Here is a 13,117-nt window from a genome sequence, read left to right on the forward strand (position 1 = left end):
TATATATATTATCAAATACTTTCAACCCAAAACATTGACAAAAACAACATATTTAAAGTACAATATGGTTTTTTTTTGAGAAGTAAAACTGAGGTTGCATCCCAAAATTAACATCTGCAAATAACATATGAGATTTTCGAAAAATATGTAACTTGGATTAGTGAATATATATTCATTGTGGGTTTAAACGTTTCATCATTTAAGCATTCTTGACTTAGTCAGAAATTCTATTATGGCAGATGATGCATTTGGACAACCTCATTGTAGCGACATAACACTAAAACTGTTCAAATCTATATATATATATTTTTGGAGACAATTATGAAAAAAATCCTGAAATTCTAACTTATTTACAGGAATACTTATTTACAGGAATACTTATTTACAGGAATACCATTGTGTTAAAACAATTAAAAAACAAAACATTTGGCTTCGATTTATTTGTTTGGGTTCGAAAATAAACATTAACATATCAAGATCCAAGCCCATTTCAGTTCTACCTATTCCTAACCCACCCCACAATTATTTTCACCGCCAATTGTTTCTATTCAAAAATCTAATACACAATAAAAAGATATTTCATTGCCTTCCACTGTGATCCTATGCGAGATTTGTGTTCCAACTTCTTGATTTCCAAATATTTTCTTCCACTGATTACGTATCCTATAAATCAATCAAGCAAAACAGAATAAAATATCATAATATTTTTTATCACATAAACATACCATAAAAAAAAACAAAGATCGTTATGATCTCTTTAATTACTCCCTAAAATCGGATCTTTTTGGTATAAAATCGGATCTTTTTGGTATCGTAACAAACGTGTTGCTCGACCTAATCATATCCCTATAAATAATACTAACCTAAAACTTGACTGTGCATAAGCAATCAAACTAACTCTTACACATTCTCTCTATTTTAATTCTCTATGCCTGCTACTTTTGCCTTCTTGAAAGATATTCGACCCTACAAAACCGCATGGAGGGTCCTTATCCATTCATGGCGTCAATATACCCAAAACACTGGTGAAACGCTAGAGTTGGTTTTGTCGGATTCATTGGTAAAACTAAATCCTTACGTTTACGCCATAAAAGACTTGATATTACTAATGCATCTTTTTGTTTCATTATTTCAGAGTAAAAAGATTCATGCATCAGTGAAGAAGGACTTGGTTTGCAAGTATGTCAATAGGCTTCCTATTGGTAACTGGGTTTTCATTGAAACATTTGCTCTTAGCTATGCAACAGGTCAATTCAGACCAACTACGCATCTTTACAAGATGTCATTCATCAATGGAACAATGGTCAATGATTGGCAATGTTATTAACAATCAATCTATTACCATCTGTAAGTTGCTTGAGGTTATGACATGTGAAACCCAACATCAATATCAGAAACAATTAAAAAAATTACAACACAAATATCATATTAATTTACCTGGAACACATCATATTAGCTCAAATCCTCGATGGCTGTCCATATCTGATAGTATGTAATCAATCGCTGACTTTATTTTTAGCCTCAAATCTCCCCGGATATGTTTCCAAATTCGCTGATCTACAAGTTATAACAAACCCTTATATTACCATATTCGAGTGGAAACATGATATGGAATGGGAAACTCAACATCAAAATCATCAGAAATTTTTAAAAAACAACTGTAGAAAGAACATATTAAATTACCAGGAACTGAATCGATTTCAGAATAGTTCACCCACGATATGGAATTTTGGAGATCGCAGCTTCCCTCTGAATGTAAAATCTTTTAATCTATCATTTCTGATTAAAACAAAGAAGAATCATAGCAATTGACTTCTGATTTCCATGATTTTGAAAAGCCAGATTCGAGAAGATGATAAGACAACCAAGAAACGTTTTTTTTTTCTGGAGACAAATAGATTTAGTCGGTGGAGACAAACAAAACAAAATTTTTTTTTAATCAAAATTCTTAAAGACAAGAAATAATATAATTGCCAAGAAGCCCCCCAACTAACACAACTTATTATTGTTTGCTACCTTCTTCAAAGAAGTGCTTTCTAATACCTAATACATTATTATTATAAAGACATTTGATGCACACTCACAAGTATCAAATGGAGCTGTACAAAATATCCAATTATAAAACAGTAAACCATTTTAATCGAATTGCACAACTATAAATAAAAAGTGTTAAATTGATATATAGAGGCAACAACCTACATTATGTTTATCATATTATATTATACTCATATAATTATAATAAATAATCGTATTAAAAATAAATATTCCATACATTGTTAATAAAAATACAATATAACAAGAACTGTATAATTGTTGACAATAGTAAATTATAAGACAAATCAAATGATATTATAAATTTTTAACAATATAATAATGCAATAAACAGAGGTCAATATGAATTATAGAATAATGGTATTCCAATAACAATCAAAACTTTGAACACAATAAAATATATTAGTCTGTAAAACTATAGTACATTTCAAAAATATAAAATATATTAGTTACATATTTAAATAAAACATTTAAAAATAAATTATATTATGCATCCCTAAACAAAATTATAGCCCCGCGGTGTACCACTAGTGAATATCTAGTGGTCTCTATAATTAGGTCAACGATCGACATTGACGTTAGAGTTTTTAAAATTACGAATATGGAATGAACTCTTTTCAAGATAAAAAGTCAAAAGATTGTCGAGAATATTATTGCGACACTAGAAAATATATGCTATATATAGATTAGTAAAATAAGTATGACATTTATATAGATTTATATTTTAATCTTCAAAGTATATTCATATTCAATGATTCTTATTGATAAAAATTTTAACTAAAATTCCACGTAAAATTGCAAATAGATATAACAAAAAAATATTATCTTTAAAAATGTATATGTTGTATATCACTGAGTAAAGTAACTTTAGTATTTATATTGATTTATACTAAAAAATTGAAATGATTATATTTGAGCTCAACAATTTCTATTGATAAAAAATATCTTAAACTAAAATCCCGCGCATGCGTGGGTACAAATTTTAGTATTTATATATTAGGATTTTGCACAGCAAATCTAAAATCTGTTAATATTAAAACATGTTTAATATACATTCTAGTATTTATTCTAGTAATTAACCTTCCTCTGCTAACTAGAATGTTATTCAGTTACGGCTGACTTATTAAACGATACGACTGAGTTACATATTTTCAGTTGACGAAGCGGCTGAATTGGCAGCCATTTTTCTGTTTTTTAATTACTGTAATGTTATTCATGTTGTGACTGAGTCATAATTTATTTCATGGATGAGTTATATTAAGGCTGAGTAATTATTTCTTTAATGGCTGACTTACCACGTCGGACACATCATTCATGTCAGAATTCCATGTCATCATGTTTCTTCTCTGGAAATACGAAACGTCGTTCCTTCGATTCTTCAACTGGTTATTAAGTGAACTATTTACCTTATATATCCTTGTTCTTCTACTTCTTCTTCACTTTCTACTTCACATTTTCTTATACTTCTTCTTCACTTTCATCTTCACCTAGTTCTTTCTACTTCTTCTTCACCTTGTTCTTCATTTTATTTCATGGATCCAGTTTCGGTACTAGTTGTTTCCGGTAATTGGGTAAAGAAACAAAGATATGTATTTAACACCGACAATAGAGGGTGAATAGTTATGCATGTCGATGGAGGCACAACACACGACAAGCTTGTGGAGCTTGTTCTTGAAGACTACGGATTGGACGCGTTTAGCCATGAGCTAAAAAGTTGAGCTACATGTTCTCAAACAAGGCACTGAAACTAATGGCGCATGATACTCCACTAGTTTATCTCTCAAATGATCGACAATTGCAATGTTTTTTGGGGCTATGGAAAACCGATCAGCTACGTCTCTGTGCGGAGTTTTTGGCTAAAGAGTCTACAGAAACTAGTGGAGCTAGAGGAAGTATGATACGGCCAAGCAATTCTGACTCAAAAGTAGAATCTACATACGAAGTGGACGGTGGAGGATTTGAAGGCACTTGTTATGATTATAGTAAGATCGAAGAAAACGAAGAAGAAGAAGAAGAAGTTGTCGAAGAAGCAGCTGACGAAGAAGAAGACGATAAATTTTCAACCCGATTTGATGTTTTCGACGACTCCGATGGTGCGCCATCTGATGATGATAACTTCTCTGTCTTGGGCGAGCCTCCGAATAAAGACGAATCGGATAATCTGACTCTGCCTCCGAATAAAGAAGAAGATTCACCGAGTCTGCCTCCTAAGAAGAGAGCTCATAACGACGATAATGTCGGATCGACTATAAACCCAGAGGCTTTTAGGTTGAAGTTGTCAATGCTAAAAATTGTTGTAGGACAACGATACATGAACAAAGCGGAGTTCAGGAATCGCGTGAAACTTATTTCGGTTAGGGATGATTTGATTTTAATTTACCATTATCAAATCCAAGAATGGTGGTTGCGCGGTGTTGGGTTGAAGGATGCCTTTGTAGAGTTTGTGCATCTAGACAAGGGGATGAGCCGGATTTTCATGTTCGTTTATACGATTCGAAACACTCATGTTCTGTGACGGAACGTTCTAATCGATCTCGTCAAGCAACAACTGGTGTATTGGCAGGTCTTTACAGGGACTATATTGGTGATCTTGGTCCAGAAGTTAAACCTAAAAGTGTCAGAGTCATTTTCAACAAGCAATTTAGCATGAAGGTAATTACTCTGTCTCGGCTGACTTATTGACATAATGGCTGACATATCACTACTTTATGGCTGGATTATTAATTAATACCGGCTGACTTAATGATTTTATAAGGTTGATTGATATGAATGTCTTGACTGAGTTATTTACTTATTATGGGTGGTTTTTTTATTCTCTACGGCTGACTTATATGAATGTATTGATTGAGTTATTTATATTTTATGGCTGATTTATTAATTTGTTGGTGTCAACAGATGGGTTATTGGAAGGCATATCGGTTGCTGTGGTTTGCAATGGAGATCGATCAGGGAACTCCTGAGGATAGTTTTAGCGAATTGCCTTCTTACCTATACATGGTAAGAAGGGAAAATCCAGGTACAACCACGCGTCTCCAAATAGATGATGAAGAAAGATTCAAATATGTTTTTATTGCTTTTGGTGCGAGTGTTGATGGGTTTGCTTTCATGTGCAAAGTTATTGTTGTCAACGGTACGTTTCTCCATGGTAGTTACAAAGGGACCCTTCTAACAGCCCTTGCTCAGGATGGTAACTTTCAAATTTTCCCAATAGCTTTCGCTATTGTTGACACTGAAAATGAAGAGTCTTGGCGTTGGTTTTTTACACAACTCAAAAATGCTATTCCTGACGAAAAGGATCTTGCGATAATCTCAGACAGACATAAGTCAATAGGGAAAGCGATTGGCAAAGTGTAACCGTTGGCTTCCCGTGGAATTTGCACTTACCATTTGTATAAGAATATTTTGGTGAAGTTCAAAGGAAAACATTTGTTCCCTCTGGTGAAAAAAGCGGCAAGGTGTTTTAGGCTGTCTGATTTTATTGAGGCTTTCAATGAGATTGAAGCAGTTCATCCCGAACTATATCCATACCTCTAAAGAGTTGGTGTCCGAATGTGGGCGCGTGCTCATTTCCCGGGTGAAAGGTCCAATTTAATGACAACGAATATTGTCGAATCAATGAACAAAGCACTGTCAAATGCTAGAAGTCTTCCCATAGTTCGACTGCTAGAATCGATACGGAATATGATGACCAGAGGGTTTTTTGATCGGAGAGAAGATGCGCAATCGCAGCTAACAACGCTCACTCGAGGTGTTGAAAAACTGTTACAGGTAAGTTTACATAAGTCAGTCGTCAATGTTGATAACTCAGCCATAATAGTTTTCGTATCTCAGAGCACAAGAGGTTAGAGGTTATGAGAGAGATTGCGGAGGCCGATGTCGAATAGTGTGTGGTTCATCCTCCTCTTGATTGGGACAAAGTAAAAGTTTGTGGTTCCTCCTCCTCTTAATCGGTTTTAAAAAGTGAATTCCATTGTACTGTCGTCTCGTCTTCTTTATGAATTCTGAACTTTTTTTTTATTTCTTTTTGTAATGTTTAATATTAATTTAATTTAGCCGGTATTACAATATCTCAGCCATCACGGAATTATAAATCACTATAACTCAGCCGTCACATGAATCGACGAGACCTTTCGTTTTGTTATTAATATTATAACTCAGCCGTGAAGTCATATAAATCAACCATTTATTTTCAGATTGTTTCTTTGTGATAACATAGCCATAACTTACAATAACTCAGCCGTCACATGAATCGACAAGACCTTTCGTTTTCCTATTAATATTATAACTCAGCCGTGAAGTCATACAAATCAGCCATTTATTTTCAGATTGTTTCTAGTGATAACTCAACCATTTATTTTCAGATTGTTTCTTGTGATAACTAAACCAAAAACCAAAGTCTCTATCATACATGTGGAAACAAGCTTACAATACATAGAACATATATAATTAAACACAAAAAGGGACCTTTAAAGGAACTCAGAGACATTGAGGGACAACCACCAAAGGTAACAGTTTTTGCACATGATTTCATAGTCTCCAAAAAGGAGACAATAGGGACCATTATCCAAAGCACACATCACAGCACACGCGGGTGAAGGGAGTAACGGGCTGTCAGGATAGAGATGGGAGGCTGTGTATGAGTTTTTTCGGGCAGTCTTATAACGAGATAACTCAAACAGAAAATTATAACCCGAAGACATTAGAGGATAATGATGTGCATCAAACAGCTGGAGGTAATGGACGGCCATAACCTCATTCGCTTGACAAATACTTAGTATTCCACATGCTAAGGTGGCATCAACATCGACCGGCATATTACGACTGAGAATATAAATCCCACGCTGGATATCTCTATCCTCAGCCACAACCCTTAGCCCTTCGTAGTAAATGGCAATGGGGTTGCCGACGTTAAAGAATTTGACGAAGAAAGGCTTGTACCGCCCTTCAATTTGGAGGCCACCATCAGGGGCATTGGATGTGTTGATTTATGCTGGATCAGTACAAAGGCAATATATAGCAGCTGTCTTTAGAACTTCTTTACTGTATACTGCATTTTCCCCTACGACCTGCCCTTAAAATAGAACCAAGTGACCACCATTGATCTTCTGCAGCAAGGGAAACGATTTTTATGAAAACATCGTCGGGGAGATCCGGTATCTTGGGTGTTGGAGCGGACATAGTGTTGTAAACAATAATTTTATTCTAGTTTGTAGTTGAGAGGTAATAGACTAAAGAAACGGAAAAACTTGCACATATACAGAGATAGCATAAAAGTATATTATTTGGTTGGGCAGAATACAAGAAAGCCATAACTTTACTATAACTCAACCATCACATGAATCGACGAGACCTCACGTTTTCCCTTAAATACCATGACTCAGCCGTGAAGTCATATAAATCAGCCATCTACTTCCAGATTATTACTAGTGATAACTCAGCCATTACTTACTAAACTCAGCCATCACATGAATCGATGAGACCTTTCGTTTTCCCGTAAAACTATAACTCAACCGTTAAGCAATATTGTGGCGAGAAACCATAAGTTAACCTAATAATAGACGCGACCTGTCGTTTTCCTATTGTTTTTCCTTTATATTCACCTCATTCATATGTCTGACTCTCTTTCATCTCATTCTTCATTTCTATTGTTTCTCTTTATATTCTCCTAAATCACAGATCTTTCTATTTGTTACATCTTCCTATCGACATGGAAGTTGTTCCTCATATCGATGGACAATCTTTTAGAGATGTCGAAGCGATCATTTGCGCCACTGATCGGGAGAATTTTCTGGTTCTAAACCCTGGTGCGGGTTCCTGGGTTGACACAACCATTGTTACGTGGTTCAAGTTCCTTCACGTTCTCTCTATCGCGATTGGAGGAATACTTCAACACAATTGGCGCCATGCGTGGCCGACGTACCGCGTGATTCCCTCCCACATTAAGAGACGATGGTTTATCCTCCTCGCGGTAAGATATCTGGACAAACTACCATATTCATATTATTCTATACTCTTATCGTTTCTTTCCTTTGATTGTAGCGTAAATACACGTGGGATCCAAAGCATACTTTAAGGGTCTGGACGCAGTTTAATTTGGTGGCTAGAACATTATTCAGAGCCCAATTGTGTCCGCTCAAGAGGATATGGGCGAAAGGTGGAAATAAACCCCAGATGCTAAGTAGCATAGTTTGGAATGATTTGGTCAATATGTTTGAAGAATTTGGTCCAGATGACGTCGGTTTCAGAAAGTGATTTCCATTGCACTTCCGTGTCGTCTTCTATATGAAATATGAACTATGAACTACGATTGAGTGTTTTTTTTGTTTATGTTGTACCTTCATATTAATATAATTCAGTCGTCATTTCGACATCTCAGCCATTACGAAATGATAACTGAGCCATCCAGTTCGATAAATCAGTCGTAAATAACGATAATTCAGCTAACCCTCAAATTAGAATGTGTAAAAATCAATCTAAGTCTATAAATATACCTTTTATTGGTTTTAATGATAGTAATATTCATATTTTCTTTCTAAATTTAAATTTTGAGTTATAATAATTTTAATATTCAATTGTTGGAGAAATACTTTTACAAAAATAAAATTCGAAATTTGAATAATAATTATTTAATTATTTTAAATAATATATTGTGCATGTGAATTTGAGCAGGCACATAATTAGTGATTTTTCGCGTTTTCCTAACAACACTTTTTGTGACATCGAGAGACGTTTTAATATTTATAAAGAGTCTCGGAGAACAAAAGATCTAGGAAAGAAAGAAGAATACGTTTTTCATATTAATGAGAAGACCCTAAACGATAACTCAGCCGTCATAAACTTTAACTCAGCCATCAATCCAATTATAAGACTAAATAACCAACCAAACCGAACCGAACCGAAAAACTAATTTTTCCCCTTTTCAATAAATTACAGTTATATTCGGATTGCAATCGTTAAGTGTAAGTTAATCTATCTAATTTGGATAACATTTGAGTTATTTATGGCTATATATTAATCTAATCGGCTCATAACCGGAAATAACCGAAAAATAATTACGAATTTTTTTTTTAAATTACCACCTTAAACCAAATTACCACCTTAAACCAAACACAATATAAGCAAAACCAAACTGTTTTATTAAAACCAATAATGTTGGAAATAAGAACCCTACACCCCAAACCCTAACCATAACCCTAACCCCTAATCCCTAAATGTCATGTTTTAAATGTTTTACACATTTTGATCAGAATGTGTAAAAGTCACTATTTGTCTATAATTATTACTTTTATTGGTTATAATGACTGTAATATTCTTTTTTTCAATTCTAAATTTAAATTTTGAGTTATATTGTTTTAAAATTTACATATATTTCATAAGGCAGCCGTCTAAGTTAATAACTCAGCCATCAATTAGTCGGAATGTTTTTATTTTTTATTCGAATTTTGAGTTCAAAATTTTAATTATTTTGTATTATAGTGAAAAAGCTGAGCATACACATAATTATTGTTCGGGTTTCCCCAACAACACTTTTTGTAATATCTGACAGAACGAAAAACCAAGGAAAGAAATAAGAATATGTTTTCATATTATTGAGAACCGTAAACAATAACTCAGCCATCATAAACGGTATCTCAGCCAACCCTTAAATTAGAATGAATAAATAACCGACCAAGCCGAACCGAACCGAAAAAATAATTTTTCCCAATTTGGTATTTTTGTATTGGTTTGATTGGTTAATTTCGGTTATATTCGGCTTACTTTCGGTTATATCAGACTAATATACTTAATTACAATATATTAACGGTTATTTATGGTTATTTATTAATCTAACCGACCCATAACCGGAAATAACAAAAAAAATTATTCAAATGGTAATCATATTAGTATATCCATATTACCACCTTAAACAAAACACATTAGAACCAAAACGAAACTATTAAATTAAAAATAAATAATGTTACTCATCTACATCTCAAACCCTAAACCCTAACCCTAACCTTAACCCCTAAACGTCTTGTTCTGGTATGTTTGACACATTTTGATCAGAATGTTTATAAATCACTCTTTATCTATAATTATTATTTTTTATTGGTTATAATAATAGTAATATTCATTTATCCATTCAAAAATTCAATTTTTGAGTTATAATAATCTTATTTTACAATTATCTCATAAGTCATCGGTGTAAGTTAGTAACTCATCCATTCAAACTTTTGAATTCCTTTTTAATAATAAATCGTTTAAAATATATTTATTACGCGTGTGGATGATAACAAGAAACATAATTATTGTTTGCATCTCCCCAACAACACTTTTTGTATTCCCGAGCGGGTATATAATAAATTAATATGGCCATTGAATAACTCAGCCGTAACACCATTGATATGGTTGTTGCATAACTCAACCGTAACATCATTGTTAATTTAACCGACTATCCTAAGTCAATCGTGTAAAGAACACAACTCAGCCTTCAAGTATATTATTGTGAAACTACGTCGTTCGATATATTGTTTAAGTATAAATTATGGGATTTGTTGTGATTTATTGCTTTAGTTAGTAATCGAGATCGAGTCAAGATGATGGTAAATAAAGATATCTACGGCGGCAACTCTAGGGCTGATGAGAAAACTGCTTCTGAAGCACTAGCTGAGGTAGATCTTTGGACTATCTGAAATCTCAAAGCGTTATCTTAATATTGTGTTTGTATAACTGTAGGAGCTGAATCGTAATGAAATAAATATGAAAATGAGGTACGGCGAAATCCGGAGGCGTGACAAGGGCGTTCTAATCAGGTGTAATTGCGGTGCGGTGCTTCTCGTTGCCACTTCTAATGATCCTAGCACGACAGGAAAAAGTTATTTCAGTTGTCCGTATGACATCACAGATGTAAAGATTTTTGTACTCTTATTTTTGAGTTTCTGCTTCTGATTTTTTTTTAGTGTAATATGAATTATGTACTATTTGTAAGGGTCCCGGTCAAGGCTGCGGTTACAGGAAGTGGTGGACTGCTGCATTGCGTGAAGAGTTTGCCAATATTAAGGAGGAGAAGAATGAGATCAAGCAGGACTTGGATGCAGCCAAGAAGCGCATCGAGATTCAAGAAGAAATGTTCTTGAATATGGAAAAGAAATATGACGTGCTGGAGAAGAAGTTTGAGAGCTTGAACAAGTATCTGTGAGATTAGTCAAGCTCTGTTGTGGTGTTTTATTTTTTATTTGGAATTGATATGAACTTTCTTTGTTGTGGTGTTTTATCAATCTATTTTAATAACTCAGTCATGATTAATAATAACACAGTTGTCATAAACGATATCTCAGCCAACCCTCAAATTAGAATGACTAAACAACTGACAAAACCGAACCGAACCGAAAATATATTTTTTTCCAATTTGGTATTTTTGTATTGGTATGTTTGGTTAATTTCGGTTATATTCGGCTTACTTTCGGTTATATTAGGCTAATCTACTTAATTACAATATATTTTGGGTTATTTATGGTTATATATTAATCTAACCGATCCATAATCGGAGATAACCAAAAAAATTTAAAATTTTTTAAAAAAATATTCAAATGGTAATCATATTAATATATCCATATTACCACCTTAAACCAAACACAGTAAAACACATTAGAACCAAAACCAAAAAACAAATAATGTTACTCATCTAAACCCTACATCCTAAACCCTAATTCCCAACTCTAACCCTAACCCCTAAACGTCATGTGTTGTATGTTTTACACAGAATATGTAAAAATCAATCTTTCTCTATAATTATTATTTTTATTGGTTATAATAATTGTTATATTCATATTTCAATTCTAAATTTAATTTTTGAGTTATAATAATATAAATTTACAAATATTTCACAAGTCAGCCGTGTCTGTCAATAACTCAGCCATGTCACTTTGTCGGAATTTTTTTATTTTTTATTCGAATTTTGAGTTCAATTTTTTAATTATTTTGTATAATATATTGTGAAAAAGCTAACTTTATGAATTTATTACGCGTGTGGATCTGAGCAGACATAGAATTATTGTTTCGGTTTCCCCAACAACACTTTTTGTAATATTGAGGCACGACACGAAAAAACCAAATGAAGTCGTACCAAGTACATAACTCAGCCATACGAAGTACATAACTCAGCTGTACGAAGTACATAACTCATCCATAACATATTATTTAATATTTACTTATAACTCAGCCGTGTGAAGTACATAACTCAGCTGTAACATTGAAAAGATACTAAACAAAGAAATCCAAATGTTTTTACATATCCAAGTACAAGTCCTACCAAAAAGAAATACAAATATTTTTTAGTTAAACTGATTCGTAAATTCAAGTGCCTCATCGTATATTTTTGCTACCATTTTAACACGTATAGCCTTGATATTTTGATCACAGATTCCATCGAAAGACACACCAAGCGCTAGACATTCAATAAACTTTAAAGCGTACACGCCACAGTCGCCAACCTGTACGTTTTGCGGGACCTTGGCTTTACTCCTCTCCTGAAGGTAAACTGTTTGAAAGTAGGTGTAAGATATTCGTGAGGAACGTTCTCGTTCATCATTGTTGGAATCATCCGCGTAAACGCCCTACAAACAGTCAGCATTTTATCCTCACTTTCTTTGGTTACTTGTCCGACGATGCTATCATAGCAATCAATATGCCCCCTAACCATATCCACGTGCAGCGCCACCCAGTGATCGCCTCCAGTTTATGGAGCAATATACAGGTGATCACATCTTTAATTCACTTCAAATTAGTAGGTTGATCTGAAGGTATCAAACCTTTAACTAAATATTCATAACTATTGCCAGTGAGTTTAAACAGCTTGGGTTTGATCTCGAACTGAAGATGATCACGAATCATCTTACTGGTGAACCACGATATATAAACGCAATGCGTTTGTTGTGATATGGGAAGGGATCTCAGTTGTACCTTATCCTAAGGAGTCTCATAAACGCGCCCATGTGATGTAAAAAATGTGACTGAGTAAAGAACAACAACTCAGACAACGACAACAATAACGAAGACATTAAGATAAACTGATTCATCACGACTT

At 33.8% G+C, this 13,117-nt stretch overlaps 1 long non-coding RNA gene across 1 annotated transcript; it reads right to left on the bottom strand.

Moving 5' to 3' along the window:
* Positions 1-413: 413 nt before the first annotated feature.
* LOC104777494 (uncharacterized) lies at positions 414-1,915 on the bottom strand. Its single transcript, XR_766294.3, has 3 exons — positions 1,684-1,915; positions 1,438-1,557; positions 414-663 (listed from the first exon to the last, which is right to left on the bottom strand). It is a non-coding gene; the product is annotated as an uncharacterized LOC104777494 (long non-coding RNA).
* Between the last annotated feature and the right edge of the window lie 11,202 nt (positions 1,916-13,117).

Source organism: Camelina sativa, chromosome 3 (assembly GCF_030686135.1).
Source record: "Camelina sativa cultivar CO46 ecotype springtype chromosome 3, ASM3068613v1".
Taxonomy (NCBI): domain Eukaryota; kingdom Viridiplantae; phylum Streptophyta; class Magnoliopsida; order Brassicales; family Brassicaceae; genus Camelina; species Camelina sativa.